Genomic DNA, 18,224 nt, shown 5'->3' with positions numbered 1-18,224 from the left:
CCATACCCCGTGTGCCACAAACTGTGCGCCTCAGTCTTTGGACTCCAAAGCCACATGAGGGTACATCAATAGAGGATAATGCACAAAGACAATAGTCATTCTCGGTCACCGAGAGACTACCACTACTACTACTACTACTAATACAAATCCTGAAAGATTCTCCACTAAGGTACATGGTTCTGGTTTAGTTCTAGATACTGGATATATTTGGAAGTCACAGAATTCTAGTGTTTCTAGTTTTTATTTAAACAAACTTTCCTCACAAATATACATGCTTTTCTCCCAAGCAGTCTCAAAGAAGTATCAGAGTGACAGCATAACTTTATTGATAAGAGCACTGGACAGGGTGGCCAAAAATGGTTACAATCCCAGTCCAGCAAACAATTAACTGTGTAATTTTGGATAATTCAGTTCCTTTCTTTAGACTTTGGTTTTCTCATATGTCAAATAGGGGAGGAGAAGATTGAAGAAATTCTGGTTAACTAAAAGATTATTCATTTTTCCTCAGTTAGGAAAATAAAAAATGTGAATGCACAAACACATATATGACTTTGAGCTATACAAAATGGTTTTGAACCCTTCTTTTCCTAGCTCTGTTTCTATGGAAAAGGTCACTTCTCGATTAATAGGAGATATTCACAATCTATATTTGTATATGTACACACATATTATATATATGTATATGTAACTATATACATATATCTACACATACATATCCGTACATATACATTTATACTCATATACACATTTATGTATATGTACATATATACATATGTATAAATCTGTATGTATGTGTATATATATAGTTTTGGCAAATGTATAATAAGCTGGATCCAGAGTTATATGGGAGGAGACGAGGGTGCTGGATCACCTCTGGGAAAATGCACAGTTCTTTAATGATCTCAAGGTTCTGCCTGAAACAAAGGGCAATATCTTTTTTTTAAAATAATAGTACTCTTCCTTGGCATGCTATAAGTCTATGAGACATAGAATAGCACAATCTCTGAAGAATTAAATCTGAAGGTCAGCCAAAAGGTAATTGGGAGTGCATAGTTGTACATAAACTGATTCCATTACATTGTAAAGAAGGGAGAAGGTGGTACAATGGAATTTATTGGATGTATGATCAGAAAAAGAGATGACTTGCCAGGCTTTGATGCATGGAGCATCAAGGAATAGCTTAGAGAGCAGGGAATAGCTGATAGAGAACCAGATTCCTTTAGAATATCAAAATACTTGCAAAAGACATATTATATGTTGGGTAAAATCCTTATGGAGGGTTTAAGAGAGGAAAGGAATAGCAATCACCTAAGATAGGCACACACTGGTGGAGGCAGTACCCATAGCAATGAAATAATAATAACTAACATTCAAATAGCATTTAAGGTTTACAAAACACTTTATATATATATATATTATATCATTTTATCCTCACAATAGTCATGGGGGATAAGTGCCATTATTATTTCCATTTTGTGGGTAAGAAAACTGAGACAGGCAGAAGTTGAATTATTTGCCTGGAGTGATACAACACCTAACTCCCAAGGTTATTGTGAAGATGAAATGATATAATATTTGTAAAGGGCTTAGCACGTTGCCTGACACATAGTAAGTACCATATAAATGTTAGCTATTATTATTGTTAAATATCTGAGGTTGGATTTGAACTCAGTCTTCCGGCTCCAGATCCAGTAGTCTATTCACTGATCCATCTAGCTGGTCCAATTTACAGATCCATCAAATATTGAAGTCAGTCAGCCTATAATCTTCCATAGCTTTTCCTAAGACAAATGCTGCTATAAATGATACGTAAAGGCAGGTATTTTTGCATATAAGTTGCCATCATTATTCAAGAAGAAATAAACTACCTTTCTTCCAAAATAATAAAAGTTATTCAAAGTTCTCTTACTTCAGTATTTCAGTTATTAGACTGAAGATTTATATTGGAGAATATCTGAAATATTAGTTAATAAAACTCTCTAGTTAAAGTGTTGTACATGAAAATCAATTTTGTTTTGTTATAAATATGATGTATGTGGAACTATTTCTCAAGCAAACACTTATTTATTTATTTACTTTTTTATTGATTTATTTTGTAAGCCATTACCTTCTGTCCTAGCCTCAACTCTAAAACAAAAGGGCAAAGGCTAGGCAATTAGAGTTAAGTGATACTTCCAGGGTCACATAGTTAGGAAGTAACTGAGGTCAGATGTGAACCCAGGTCCTCCCAAATCCAGACATATACTTCTATCCACTGTGCTACCCAGCTGCCCCAAGCAAATTCTCACATAACATTCAACTTCCATTCTTGGAAATAAGTCTTTATTTTCTTTAGATGTTAATTTTAAGTATCTCATACTCACTGAAACCCGTTTGTTTCAACTCCTTTCAAGAAACATTTAAGATAGAAATTTGAAAAAACAATTCAAGGTGGCAGATTTTCTTTAATCTTTCAGGCCCCAATGATTTTTTTTCTAGACTGTTAGCTATATCACAATGGAAAGAATTCTTAACTTTGAGTTAGACCGCCTGGGTTTTTCTAGTTGTTTCTCTATGGACAAGTCACTAAATTTTTCTGAGTCTATTCATTTTATTCCCTAGAGCTAAGAAAAATGTAGTACCAATTTTCTAGGGAGTTTTGGTGAGCTATTGATATACTGATGCCAATATACTTCCCATTCTTGATTTTCTGTCATTCTTGACCTAGATTAAACCTTGGTACTTTGTAAGGATTTTTTGAGCACCTCAGCAAAATCTGAACAGATAGTGCTGACCCTAATTCTGTCTCCAAGAGCTCTGAGAACTTGTAGAATTTCCTGAAGAAAAGGAAAGACATCCCTCTGGCATGGTTGAAGTGTTAAGCGATTGATTAGATGACATCTCAAAGTCTCTTCCAATCCTATGCGTCTATGATTCAAAATTTCCCTTAAAGAAGAAGCAACAGGACCGAAAATAGCATTTCATGTTAGGAATTTACAAGGTTCCTAACATTTGGTAGCAGTTTATAAAGACGTTTCCCTTCCTGAATGAGATGAGATAGGTGGTGATGGTGATAGCTACTGAGCAGAGGGAAGAAGAATGTGTGCTATTGGATTTCATCCCAACCAAAGATAGTTGTTTGTAGGCAATATTTTGAAGAGAAGAAGGAGAGGTGTTAGCACCAGCTGCCAAAAGCCAGTAACTGGAGGTTGGAACATTGTCAAGTCTCTTCAGTTATCTTCTGTAGCTATTTTTGCCTGGTTACCAAGAAGGTCAAGATGGATCTTATTTGATGCATCAACTCCCTCCTTAATTCTGATAAAAGTGAGCAGTCAAGACAGTGATCCAGTCAGCAACAATAACAAAAACAACAATAATTAACATCTGCTACTTGGGAGGAAAAAAAATATGTACTTGGCTCTGAAGGACCCAGATGGACTGTTTATAAGAGTCACATTCTTTAGACAATTCTTTAGCACAGAGATGGTATATTTTCATTCTTCCCACTGTGCTCTGATTCCTTTTGTCAGGACACACAGTTGCACAGGGTTCAGACACAATGGTAGCACTATCCTTTTTCTTGTTAACCCTTACCTTCCATCTTATAATCAACACTGGGTATTGGTTCTAAGGCAGAAGGATGGTAAGGTCTAGGCAATGGGGGTTAAGTATTTCACCCAAGACCATGCAGCTAGAAAAGTCTGGATCCAGATTTGAACCCAGGACCTCCTATTTCTAAGTCTGGAGCTCCATCTACTGAGCCACCTCACTTCCCCTTCTATATTCTGTTCTAAAGAACTGAGATAGTAGACTAGAGAAATGCTGCTGAGACTGCATATCAGCTCTTCAAGATCAAGAATGGGTTAACATGGATTAGTGGGGCATACTAGCTGTTAGAATTACAATCCAAAGATCTAAGCTTGCATTCTAGTTCTTCTACCTACTAACTAACTCTCTATGTAATTTTATAGGGTTTTGGTCTCAGAGTCAGGAGACCTGGATTGAAATTGCTGGTTTGTTGACTACAGCCTGTGTAACTATCAGCAAATTAAGTAATTTCTCTAAACCTTAGATTTTTTACCAGTAAAATGGGTACAATAATAATTGTAGACCCTGGAATAAAGAGTTGTTATAAGGCCCAGATGAAATAATGTTTGTAAAAGCCCTTTGAAACATTAAAATTCTTTTAAAATGTCACTTATTATTCATCTGTCCTTAGGTGTAGCAAGCAAGGTAAGTGGACAGGTACATTTTCACTGAAAACTGAACCTACATTGGCATTCCCTGGAGGATGCACATCCTCCTGCTAAAAATGATAGCAAAATGGCAAATAAATGAAATCACAAAGGCTCACAGCTGGCCAACTTCTTCCTCTCCCTTTTCTGGGAGATTAATTATAGTACTTAACATTTGTAAAGTATTTCTGACACATCAAAATGGCCAGATGGGAATTTGTGCTGAGAATCCAACCCATTATTATTAATAAATTGCTTGTGGTCCTGGCTGCTCCCGGGAGATGCAGAGCTGGGGGAAAAATTGAAACACACTTTCCACATTTTTTCCAATGTTTTAGTTTGGGGGAAACTCAGAGGCTTTCAGTGGTTCATTTTGAGGTCTGGGCAAAGGTTCAAGCCCATTCCTGAGTTATCTCAACTGGTTTACCCTCCCTCAGTCAAAAGCCAACTGTTGCAAAGAGTTGCAGCAATACTAGCCCCTAACACTGTGTGGTGCTGAGAGGTTTTTAATCTCTCTCTTGTCTATCTCCTTATCTTCTAGTGCTTCTCTGTCTCATTCCCTTTTGCAAAGGCTCCAAACATAATCAGTCTTTCCTGAAGCTGATGACAGACACAAGAAGCAGATGAGCCATGAGGTTAATAGAAGGGGAAAGGGGAATGGGAAATCCAATTTGATGGAGAGAGGAGGAAGCTAACAAAGATTTAGCTGTGCTGGCTGTATGTGAACAACAGCATGGTACAAGTAGGAAAGAGCCTCAAGTTTGGAAGTCCAAGAACTTGGGTTCAAATCCTGACTGAAGCTTATTACCTACAAGGCTGTGAACAATAAAAATAAAGATTCTGGGCAAGTCATGTCACTGCTGACCTCATCTGCAAAATGAGGAAGTTGTACTAAATGGTTTCTGAGTTCCTATATAGCTTTAGATCATTGTCTATTGGGAAAAGAAAAAAGAAACAAAGATGCTGAAAGCTTAGGACAAGAAAAATATAATGCATATCATTTATCCTGGAAGAAAATCATTAAAATGTAAAAAATATTACCTAGAAATCAATACAACTGAGCTCAACTCCTACTTTTGTTATTACTAGCTGTGTGACTGTGGTCTAATCACAGTCTCTCTGAACCTTGGTTTAGTAGGATTATTAAGTTAGTTCTGAAAGGCACTTTTAAGGCCTTCTAACCCCCTTACTTTACAGATGAGGAAACTGAGTTGCAAAATGATTAACTGACTTGTTCAAGGCAACATGGATAGTAAGAAGCGAACTGAAACATGAACCTAAATCCTTTGAGTTCATATTTAACATTCTGTGCCATATTGCCTCGTCTATAAAAAGGAAGGGATGAGACTAGAATTCTGATACATATCTTTAGTGCCATGACTTTAATACATACCTCTGTTACCAAGAATAACATTTTTGCATTGAATGAAGAAAATATTTTTCATAAAAATCTCCAAAAAAGTTAATTACACTTTCCTCTACAATTTTCCAAATTCATTATACTTAGTAAATTTTTTCATGGAGAATTTAAGTTATATAATGAAAAAAGTGTAGACTAGTCATATATTCCTCAGAAAATTACTTATTCTTCGAGCCTAGTTTCCCTCCAGTAAAATGGGGATGAAAATGCCTGGGTGGGATAGTTTTTATGGCAATCAGTTGAGATAAAGCCGGTGAAAGAGCTTTGATGACTCTAGAATACTATGCACATGAGGTATGATTCCTTCTAGAGTTCTCAACTAAAGTCCTTTTGTGAAAAATATTCCATGGAAAAAATAAAGAGCTTTACTGTTCTTTGTGGTAGGTTTTACCCCAATTTTAGAGATTCCTCTGCTGAAAGTACTCTACTGAGCTACTTTGGATATATGCAAAATTAAATCACAAACAACCCCTGCTCTCAAGGAGTTTATAGTATAGTGAGTAGGGCCACGAGGGATAAAATCATAAAAGTGACTGTTCTTAATCTAGGAATGCATAAAGAGTGGGCAAATTAGAACAATGTTCTCAACCTGAGTCTATTATAAAATATCCAGAGGTGACATCCACAAATATATTAGTCAGTGCAAATGCTCTAGGATTCTATAGGAAAAAGCAAAACATGATTTGGCAGGAAGAATGTTAAATTTGGAGTCTAAGAACTACATTTCAAACCCCAACTTTGTCACTAGTTGTGGCCTTGGGTAAATCACTATCTAGGCCTCAGTTTCTTCATCTGTAAAATGAGGAAGTTAGATTAGATGATTTCTGAAGACCCTTTTAGTTCTAACTCTATGACATGCTTTAGCAAACTATTTGTGAGCATTTGGAATCAGAAAACCTGAATTCAAGCCTATTCTGCTACTTATCATCTCTATAAAACTTGGAAGTTTCAAAGAGGAAGATTTGTGGTTGATATAAGGATAGAAAAATAAAACAAAAAATTCTCTAGCAATTGGGGCTGTTCCAAAGTGGAATGATCTGTCTTAGAAGGCAATGAATTGTTTCTCTCTCTGGAAATCTTCAAGCAAAGATGGATGACAATTTGTCTTTTTAAGGTATTCCTAAGCAGATGTGCATTAGGTTAGAAATCTTTGAGATATCTTTCAAATCTGAGCCTCTTGTGATTTTGTAACTGTGGTTGAGCCATTTCGCTTCTCTTGGCCTCAGTTTCCTTATCTTTACAATGAAGGATGTGGCCTAGATAGTCTCCCTTCCAGTTCCAAATATATAGTCTCCATGTATGTCCCGTAACCAATACAAAGTCTAATTGCCAATTCAAAGTCTCAGTACCAAAACAAAGTCTATAGAACCAGTACCAAGTCTCAGAACCAATGTAAAGTCTCAGAACCAATACCAAGTCTCAGAACCAATGCAAAGTCTCAGAACCAATACCAAGTCTCAGAACCAATGTAAAGTCTCAGAACCAATACCAAGTCTCAGAACCAATGCAAAGTCTCAGAACCAATACCAAGTCTCAGAACCAATGTAAAGTCTCAGAACCAATACCAAGTCTCAGAACCAATGCAAAGTCTCAGAACCAATACCAAGTCTCAGAACCAATGCAAAGTCTCAGAACCAATATCAAGGCTACAGAACCAATACCAAAGCTCAGAACCAACAAAGTCTACAGAACGAATACAAAGTCTCAGAACCAATACCAAGTCTAGCAGCAAGACCCTTGAACAGTTGTAGGGCCAAAGCTAATTAAATTATGCATCCTGACTGTCAAGCATAGCACAGAACTAAGATTTATGTTTCCTTGTAGCTAATGAGTTCACTTATTAGGAGGAATGAAAGGCTTGGGAATCCTTGCTGAAGTTCCAACTCCATTTCCAAAGATACTAGATACTGTAGTTCTGGCATCTGGATATGTAGCTGTCCCCTGAGCCTTTTTCTGCTGCCTACTCTGGACTCAATTATGATCCAAATACAGTGCGTGCACAGAACAATGCTGTCCTTCATGTCCCAGAACACATAGGAATGTATTATCCGGCTACTATATTCTATTTTTTCCCCTAAACATGGAGAAAACACCAGTTCCTCTCTTCCCCATGTTCTAGGTAATCACATTACAGTGCAACCTTATTAGTAACACAATGGGTAACTGTTTCCCATTTAAAAGACTGATGCAAAAACCTGAAGGGTCTCCAGGCAAGCTCTATTTACTTAACAGAAAAGCATCTGTCATCACCATACAGTGTGGGTTGTCTCTTTATGCTATTTTAGGCACTCGGTGCTGTAAGTTTTGTTATCTTGTACATAAAGTTTGAAATCTCCTTTTACATAGAGGGAGTTTGTTTTTAGAGGAGAAATCTGAAGCATGAATTGCTACAAAGCTCAACCTAGTGATCACTTTAAAAATAAACTTGTTCTTCTCAGTGTTGAGCTGAAGTGAGAAGTGATTGCAAGAGGAAGTGGTAAACACTGTGACAGTAGAATCTCAGTAAATCTCAATTAAGGAGGATGCTGAGGGAATGAAGTGTTTCATTAGTTTAATTTTATGGCTAACTGAGGTTTAGGCTGAAAAGATTTTGTGGCTTCTAACAGGGAGAGCAATGCGGCTGAGCTGCAGGGGTGGGGAAGAAGCAGATGTGGACAGGGAAGAAAGGTAAAGGTCTAGGTAGGACTTTCTGGCAGTAATGGAATTCAGTTGTGATGGTGCAAAATTGTGAGAGGTTTTTTTTTGTTGTTATTTATTTATTTTTTGCTTTCCTTGGTTCAGTAGGTATTCCACATATGCTGCTAATTTTAGGAATTAACTCAAAACTTATCAGTGTAGATTTGCCTCTGGGTGTCACATTTCAATGGGTCTGTGTCATCAAGCTTCAAATATTGCAATACTGAGTCAATGAATATGTTATGTCTTAGATTCTACAAAAAATATCCACCTCATTATAGTTCGTGAGACAGCTCCTTTGCCTTGATTTTGAGGACCTTCATGCAAAGGTCATCACAAGAAAAGATAGAAAAATAAATATATTAGAAAATATTGTCTGATCTGAAGAAAGATGCCAAAGGTTATAGAAAATTAAACAGTCATATAAATACCTCTTCTAAATATAATTATGAATATGTCCTAACCAAAATCATTCAAATATTTAATGACATGTATTTTACAAATCAGTTATCTTTGTTCTGACAAGCCATCCAAGTCAACTCCAAATTAGAAGAGGATAGAGATGAGAAGAAAGTTCGAATAGTTCCAGTACAGACAATTGGAGCAAGCTGTGGGTACAAAAGATAGAAAAGCAAAGACATTGACTCTGATTTTGCCAGGTCAAAAGAAGTTATACTGTGCACTTAATAAAAACTTGCTAATTGATTGAATGAGGAAACCAGAAAAACTCAGAAATAAACTGTCAGAAAATACTGATCTTCTTGCTAAGTGGAGCTGTTTGTTAGCCAAGGGAAGAATAAATTTCCTAGGTCCCACTTCTTAATGTCTACTATGTGACTCTGGGCAGGTCACTTACCCCTTAGTTCTCTTTGCAGCTTCCTAAGACTATATTATAAAGAGCAAAGCAGAAAAATGGATGCAATATTACAGAAGGCAAAGGATATAGGGTTGAAGTAAAAAAAAATACGTATTTGAATGTAATTTAGAATATATTCTAACCAAAATCATTCAAATGTATGTTTTACAAATCAGTTATCTGTGTACTGACAAACTGATTATTGACTGTAATTCTATGGGGAAGAAAATGGATCTTTAATGAAACAGAAAGTTTTCAAGTCTGCCTGATGAAAAGATTAGTTAGTGTTCTATATAAATTTTGAAACTCAAGCACAAGTTAATAGAAATATAAAAAGCTAAACATAAATGAACCATCACGTGGAATTAAGCAAGGAAAAATTGTAAGAGGATGATCTATGTATCCCTTCTGATTCCTATCATTATCAGAGATCAAAGAGTTTAATGAGACAAGAGAATATAAGATCGTATGTTTGACTTTCTTCTTCTCAGTCTCTTTTCTCTTTCACTCCTATACTATTGTATTTTGGGGATCTGATCACCTCCCATGGATTTGATGGGCAGTTAATTATCAGATATGTTGAGCCTTAACCTCTCTCCTGGCCTCCTGGCCTCTAATCTTGGAGTTTTGACTGTTTACAAGATACACCAAATTGATAATCCATTGACATCCTAAACTTAACATGGTCAAAACGTAAATCATTATCTTTTTCCAAAAAAATGTCCACTCTTCCTAAGTCCCTTATTACTGTTGAGAGTATCACTGTTGTCCCAAAGACTAGATTTGCTTTGTAGGAATCATCATTGAATCTTTTTGGCAAACCCTTACCTTCTGTCTTAGAATTGATACCAAATATTAGTTCCAAGGCAGAAGAGTGGTAAGGTTCATGTAGTTGGGTTAAAGTGACTTGCCCTGGGTCACAACTAGGAAGTGTCTGAAGCCAGATTTGAACCTAGAATCTCTTGTTTTTAAGCCTGGCATTCTATCCACTGAACCACCTAGCAACCCCAAGCTGATTATATTCTCTCTGATCCCCATGTTTAAGCAGTAGCCAAATTGTCTCTATTCTACCTTTGAAGCATTTCTTGTATATGCCTTTTCCCTCCTCTAATGCTGCCACCAACATGGCACAAAATCCTTTATTATCTCATGCTTAGACTATTTCAATAGCATTATGGTTGGTTTCTTTACCTCAAGTATCTTCCCATTTTAGTGCATCTTCTATTCAATTGTCAACAGATCCTCCTAAAGTACAAGGTTAATCATGTTACTACCATAACCACCATCCCTCCATATCCTCCGAATGAGCCCTAGTGGCTTCATATAACCAACCACTTTAGTTATTTTCTTGTGAATTTTCCATTTATTCTCAAAATTATGTACATGTGTTTCATTATGGATTTTGATAATTTGGAGCTCTAGGACTATAAGTTAACTCTGACCTTTAAAAAATAATAATAGCATGATATTAGTGCTGAAGAAATTTAAATTCATTTTCAATATTTATAACATATACCTCCCTCATGGGGGAAAAACCACAAACTCAAGCTAACTGTGATACATAATAGTATATGATCAGTGCATCAGAGAGGTGAAAAATAAAGAATAATGTGAGGTATGAGAGAAAGATTATAAATGTTAGGGGAAATTCAATAAAGCTTCATAGAGAAAATGGCAGAATTAATGGTGATCCTTCTTTCCTGGACCTGGATAAATGATTCCTTTTTTTATATAATTGAGATTCAAGTTACCTTCTGCTTTTATTTCTCACTTCTGCATCTCTGAAAGATAATCAGTAGAAATTACTAATATTTTAAGGATGAAATATGATTTCTGTATATACAGGTATCAAAATTTGGGGCCAGCAATGTCCTCAAGTTCCTATTCTTTACTTGTAGAACTCTTTCAGATTATCTAAATAAATAATATGTATACTTGATGTTGTCTGGTAGGTATAATCTCTCAAGGTTTAGGAAAGCATAGTTACCCTCAGAATCCTTAATGAAGAAAAATCTATATGTGGTCCACTTTGACCATCCAAAAGGAATATAATGGACATCCCCAAGAGCAAATGGTCTTCCCCTACTATAGTGTTTTGTAGCTAAAGACTTGATGACCAATTAATTGTAAGGGAATTTTTTATAAGTTATACCTATTTAGCTAAGGTATAGGAAAGATAATTTTGAAGTTCTTTGCAACTTTATGATTCTGTGCCATTCCTAGCTTTTACCACCTTTCCTCTTTCTATAACCCGCATTTAAATTATATATATATATAATATACATATGTACATATATATATACACACATTATATATGTATATACATATATATATATATGTATATATCCCTGAAAGGATGACTTCACAATAAATCATTAAAGACTCATCACATCTTTATTGAGTGGCAGCGATTAAGAGAGGAAAGGACAATGGAGATATTATGGGCTATGAAAATAAGCCTCACTAGCTTTATAACTTTGCTGGGGTTTGGTGGGAGGTGGAGGGGGATTCAAGGGATCAGTCAGCAAGTAACTCATCTATAGAAAAGTGAACAATAAATATGTTGACAATCAACAATTTCCCAGTAGGTGCCAAGCTCAGGGATTTAAAAAAATAAACAAATCTAAAATCACGATCTTCAAGGAACTTCCATTTTATTAGGAAACCAATATGTATTCATATAAGTAAATACAAAATAAATGTGTTAGTTTAATGGAGTTGGGACAAAGCACTATCTACTAGAGAGATCAAGTTATATTTCAGGAGGAAATGTCTTTTCTCTCTCCTTCTCTGAAAAAATAGGATCTCCATGAACTATTTGGAATCAAGTCAAGTCAATAAGCATTTACTAAGCATCTACTACAAAAAAAGGGCAAAAACAGACCTTTATCTCAAAAAGCTCACAATCTAACACGAGACAACTTCTAAACAACTATTCACAAACCAAATATATACAAAAAGGAACTCCCACTAGCTATACTAATTTTGAACTTTTCTAGAACTCTCTGGTCAGGCCTTCCTTCCCAGGGAAACTCATCATTGGGAAATCTCATCATGATGCTAGATGAAATCCATCTAGTATATATCTCATCAGGATCTTTTGCCCCTCTGTTTGGACTCTGTGACCTTGGGGCACAGTCATGGATTCAGGATCTATGTTTGAATAGGCACTCAGCATGTTTTCTTTTTCATTATATTACCATTTCTTGCCAGGTACACAACTTTTTTTTTTAATTTTAGGGAATAATTTTTACTTATTTCATTAAATATTTCCCAATTATATGGAAAAGTTAGAAATTTTAAAAATTGTATCCTTAATTCTCTGCTTCGCTTCTATACTTCTCCTCTCCTTGAGAAGGCAACAGATTTCTGTACTGTCCAACTTTTCAAATCACTTAAATTGGAAGTGGTTATTCTTGGGTCACAAAAAATAAAATTATCTTCTTTACAAAAGGCTTAATGCAAGGATACTTCAGAAAACAAACATTGCTTTTCATTACATGTTTATAGATTATTAACTACTCTCTGGAACGGTCTTGGGGAAGATAAGAGGAGGAGAAACCCAAAGCCAATGTGGCTAGAGTCCAAGAACTATAATCACAGGATTATAGATCTATAGTTGGAAGCCATAGAGGCCACAGAGTTCAACCATCATCATTTTGTAGTTGAAGACACTGAGGTCCTGGAAGGTTAATTGATTTGTCCAAAGTTACAAAGAAGTGGAATGCAAATGCAGGCCTTAGGTCCCTAATCTCAGCATATTTTTCAATATACTCTTATTTCAAGATGAAATATTATTTTAATGATAGTAGAATCAATGTCAAAATCTGATGCAAATTACTCATATATGATTTAAGCAATCTTTCTTTTTCCAGAGCACCTTCATTAATAAAACCGTACCCCACTTTGGTATCATTCCAACTTTGAATTCCAAAGAGTTGCTGTTGTTTTAATAATTTGGCTTTTTGCTGTCACAGAAAGGAGAAGGGAAACCATAGCTAATGTCCTTTGTGTTCCAGTCCTCTTTCATAAGCTTCAATTTAAGCATCATTGTCAATTGCTCTATTTACACTTGAATATACTAAAACATAGAAACATTGAGGCCTTTTCTATCTCAGCACCAATAAATGATTTAGAGAGGAACACATTCAACTATAATTTAAGCAACATTTATTAACTGTCCACTGTCTTCCAGACCTTGTTCTAGGATCTTTTTGAATACAAAGATAAAAAAAAATAAAAAAAGAAGTCACTGCCCTCAGTTAATCAATCATCCCAAAACCATTTATCTAGTGACTATTTTTGAGACCATGTGAATACAGATCATTAATTCAAAATACATATAAAGTAATATTCAAAGAATGTGGGGAAGAGAATGATGTAAGAGGTTCTTCAAGTAGGAACTTTGGCTAAGCCACAAGGAAGGTAGGGAGTCTAAGATATAGAGGCGATGACAGGGTATGTTTGAGGCATGGTGGACAACTTATGAAAAGAGAAGGGAAATGAACTGTCACATATGTGAAGAGTGACATGAAATGGCTTCACCCTGACACCTGATCCCCAAACGAAATGTTAAATGAAAACAATTTGTTTTAAATTAATATGGATTGTCACTCAGAGGGAAGGTTTTCAGTTCAGAACATTTATTTTCTGTGATAGAGCATACCAAAATGGCTGATCAGTCATGGTTTTTATTAGCTACCCATCACTCTGTTGACACACCCAACTCAGCCTTTCTCTGTCTTCTTCTTTTTCTGCCCAGATGGGATAGGCTGGGTGTGGTATGGAGGAGGTAGAGAAAGGCAGTTACATAACAGCCCTGCAGGAAGCATGGGACAGCTACACTGACAACAGGCACCCAAGGGATCAAATCCAGCTGCTTTTAAAACTTTTCTAATGGTGCATCTCCACCCCACCCCTGATGAAATCACATGTGACCTTGGAATCTTTACAAGATCAACATGCTGATTTCTGTATATGTGCAAGGAGGCTATAGAGGAAAACTCAGAGAGACAGCACAATTAATAGAAAGAACACTGGGAGAAGAAATGTAATAATACTTGGGTTTTTATATCAGCTTTATCACTAACAAGGCCTTTGTCATCTGTAATAAATTGCTTAATTTTGTCTTAGCTTTCTTATCTGGAAAATAGCCATTGGATTATTTTACAAAGAAGCACTGTGGACAATCCTAAAGATCTGAGGCACTAAGAGAGATATGAACATTCTCCCAAAGAGGAAGTAAGGGAAAAACAGAGGATATGAATTTTTTGTACAGGAATATATGGATAAAAATATGTTTGTATAGATTATACACATGTATATGTGTAGGTATATATAATATTTGATATAAATATATTTTAAATAATAAATTGAATAAATTTTAATCAGTTGAATATTTTCAATAATCAATTTAAATAATCGAATCAATTTTTAAAAATCAATATTTTAAATTAATCAATTAAATAATCAAATTAAATAATTGATTTCCTGTTTGAAGTTTGAAGCTGACTCACAGGATCCTAGCTCCAGAAGAAGGAACCTCAGAAGCAATCTACTCTAAGCTCTTTATATAAACAGATGGGAAAACTGAAGCCCGAGGTCACACAGGATATTAAAACTATCTAAAAGAGCCTCTATCTATATTATTATCACATATGCTTAAATTCTATCAGATACTCAAGTTAGATATCTGAAACAACCTCAGTTGTCTCTAATGCAAACTCAACCTATCTGTTCTTATTTTGTTCTGGATTTCCCTTTCAGTTCTGATACTAAATGATCTGAGTTCTATACCAGAATTAAAAAAAAATAGATTTTCACGTATGTTAAAAGTATTTTAATAGTTTAATTAGTTCCTGTTTGAGAATTCATTGTTGACACCTAATAATAACCACATCATTTTACTTTTTGTTATAAATAATAAAAGTCAGGATGACATTTATTTTTTCCATTGCCATAGATATTAAAACCCAGAAATTAAGCTCCATTAGGTGTCAAATTTTAATCATTTGCTTTTATCTTTAAAAAAGATGAAAAAAAATCTTCTTGTAATGTAATAAATAGTGAAGTCAAAATTTTAAGGGCCAATTCCCCTCACATAGAATTTTAGAGGCAGCTAAAACCTTGCCAGTCACAAAGTGATGACTATAATTTATAGATGGGGAAACCTTGTCCCAAAATGGGTATATCATTCATGAATAATGTTACCTTTACAATCAAAGGAACAGAATCTGAATTCTCACTTGGATATTTATGACATATGTGATGGCCAAGTTATTCAACTTCTCTAGGTCTTGAGGCTTTTTCCTTATTTTTGTTTTTGATTCATCTAAAATCTGAAATTGATTCCATTTTCCTGAATCAACAACCTATGATGTGACCAATGTTAAAACAGATGAGTCTATAATCTAAGACTCTTTATTCCCAGACTTGCATTCTTTCCACCCCAGTGTGTTGTCTTACAACGACAGTGGCACTGTGACTGTGGGGTTCTATAGGATTTGAAAGGATGATAATAATCAACATCTCTATTAGGTCACTAACATGTTCACTTTTGAAAATAATATGTCTTTGGTTTCCATTTTCCATTCAAGCCTCTTAATAATCCTAGAAAGCAAAACAAGAGCAGAGCAATTCCCAACTGAATTGAATATTTGTTGCTCTGAGAAAAGAATCCAACCCTTGGTGGTATTGATAATAACTGAATGAATAGCAAAAGGGTTGAGGGATTATAAATCAAGCTCTAACACCATTTGTATGTGATTTCAAACTAGGTGTGGTATTATTTTTCCTTTTCATTTAGTTGCATTTTTATTTCATTGAATTTTCTTTTTCAGTCCTCTACCACCCCCAACTTATGGCCCAAATAAGAGACCATTTCAGGCAGTACAGCAAATGTGTATATTCTGGAGAAGTGGATGGCAGGCTCTCAGACTTGAGGCTAGTGATGTTTTCCTGAATTATGGTTAGTGGCCAGTTGAAGTTGCTTGTGGTTATCCTGGGTGATGCTAAATAATGTGTCAGTGATGCTTTCAAAACTTTGGAAAGACTTGATCTTGGTGGACTCTATTATTATAGGGACTTTCCAAGTGGTTTATATATAGAATAGATATTTTGGATCTGAGTCTAATATGAAGGTGCATAATTTTTTATAATCCAATTTTATCATAATAGACCATTTGACCCTCCCAAAAGTAGAAATTCCTTGTATATGATTATTTTTGTTTAATAATACTTAGAGTGGGATATTTGGGTCCAGAGCCAAGATGGCAGAGTATAAGCAGGGAAGCTTAAAACCACCATGAGAATCTCCTCCAACCAATCTTAAAATAACATCACAAAATGAATGCAGAAATGAAATAACCAACAAAGAGACAGAGTGAAGCAACTTTTAAGAAGAGAAAATCGTAAAAGGTAGGCAGAGAACATCTGGGGTACTGGAATGAAGGCTACTGGAAGGAAAGAGGGACAAGCCAAGAACAAGCCACACCTCCCACCCTACATCCATGGTACCAGGTTCTGAACCTGAGGCCAAGGCAGTATCCAGATCTGGAGACTCTACCTGGACAGATAGAGTCCAAGCCAAAGTACACCCCTTGAGGCTCCAAGCAAACCTACATTGAGGTCCAGAATTCCAGTCCAGGACAGCTTATGCTGAAGCAGACTGATCTGTGTGGTCTCAGAGGAAGGCAAGGAGTCTCAGCCAGGGTCTGTGGCAAGGACATAGATTCCAGTTTAGGATAGTTGGTGGATGCAAGACTGGGCCCCTTGAGCATCTCATCAAATGTTCTAAGGCAGGACAGTCTGTTATATGTATGACCTAATCAAGCCCAGAATGAGACCAAAAACTTCACCCAAGCTTGGGGCTAGAATGTCAGCTGTGCCTGATTTGGTCGAGCCCACAGTGAAACCAAAATCTTCACCCAAACCCAAGGTGAAAACTCAAGTGTTAATTGAATTAGCAGCAGGAGATGGCTCTCAGAGTTCCCAACTTCAGGCCATAATATCACCTTGGTAGAACTGAAACTGGCAGAAACCCAAAAATAAAGCTCAGGGTAGCATCAAAGAAAGACTGAAGCTTAAGAGAGTATCCTAACCTCCCAGAGAACAGAGCCTACCTAACCATTGAGGATTTTTATTGAGACAAAGAGCAAGACAGACACAAAAGGGGACAGTTAAAGCAAAACTAACACACATAAAGTCAAAAAGAAAAATATGAATTGGACACAGATTCTGGAAGAGTTCAAATAGGATTTAAAAATAATTAAGGCAGAAGAAAAATGGGGAGAGAAAATGTACAGAGTGCAAGAAGAAATGGACCAAATGAAAACAGAGACTCAAAAGCTAATAGAGGAAAATTATTTCCTAAAAATTAGTTTTCAGCAACTAAAAGCTAATGATTTCATGAGATATCAAGAAGTAATAAAACAAAATAAAAAATGGGGAAAAAAGAAAAAAAATGAAATATTTCATTGAAAACTAAAACAAATGACCTGAAAAATAGATCTGGAAGAGACAATTTAAGAATTATTGGACTACCTGAAAGCCATGATTTAAAATCCTCAAACAATAACTTCCATGAATATAATAGCTAAATTCAAGAGCACCCAAATCAAGGAGAAAATATTGCTAGCAGTCAGAAAGAAACAATTGAAATACCTTGGAACTGCAATCAGGGTCACACAGGGCTGAATAGTTTCCAACTTAAAGGAACAGAAGGCATAGAATATGATAGTAAGGAAGGTGAAAGACTAGACACCTGTCCAGCAAAACTGAACAGATTCTTTCAAGGGGGAAATGGTCATTCAATAAAATAGGAGATGTTCAAGCATCCCTGAGGAAAAAACAGACCTAAACAAGAAAATATGAAGTCCAAACATGAGACCCAAGAGAAGCCTAAGAAGGTAAATAAGAAAGAGAAAATTTAAGGGACTCAATAAGGTCAAACTGTATGTATTCCTACAGGGAAAGAAAAAATCTGTAAATTTTAAATATTATTCTTTGTAATAGAGCAGATATAATGGTGATGAAATACTATTGAGCTATAAGGAATGAT

The sequence above is a fragment of the Monodelphis domestica genome, chromosome 2 (genome assembly GCF_027887165.1).
Source record: "Monodelphis domestica isolate mMonDom1 chromosome 2, mMonDom1.pri, whole genome shotgun sequence".
Classification (NCBI taxonomy): domain Eukaryota; kingdom Metazoa; phylum Chordata; class Mammalia; order Didelphimorphia; family Didelphidae; genus Monodelphis; species Monodelphis domestica.
The sequence above is the reverse complement of the archived record's forward strand: the minus strand, read 5'-3'. Positions refer to the sequence as shown.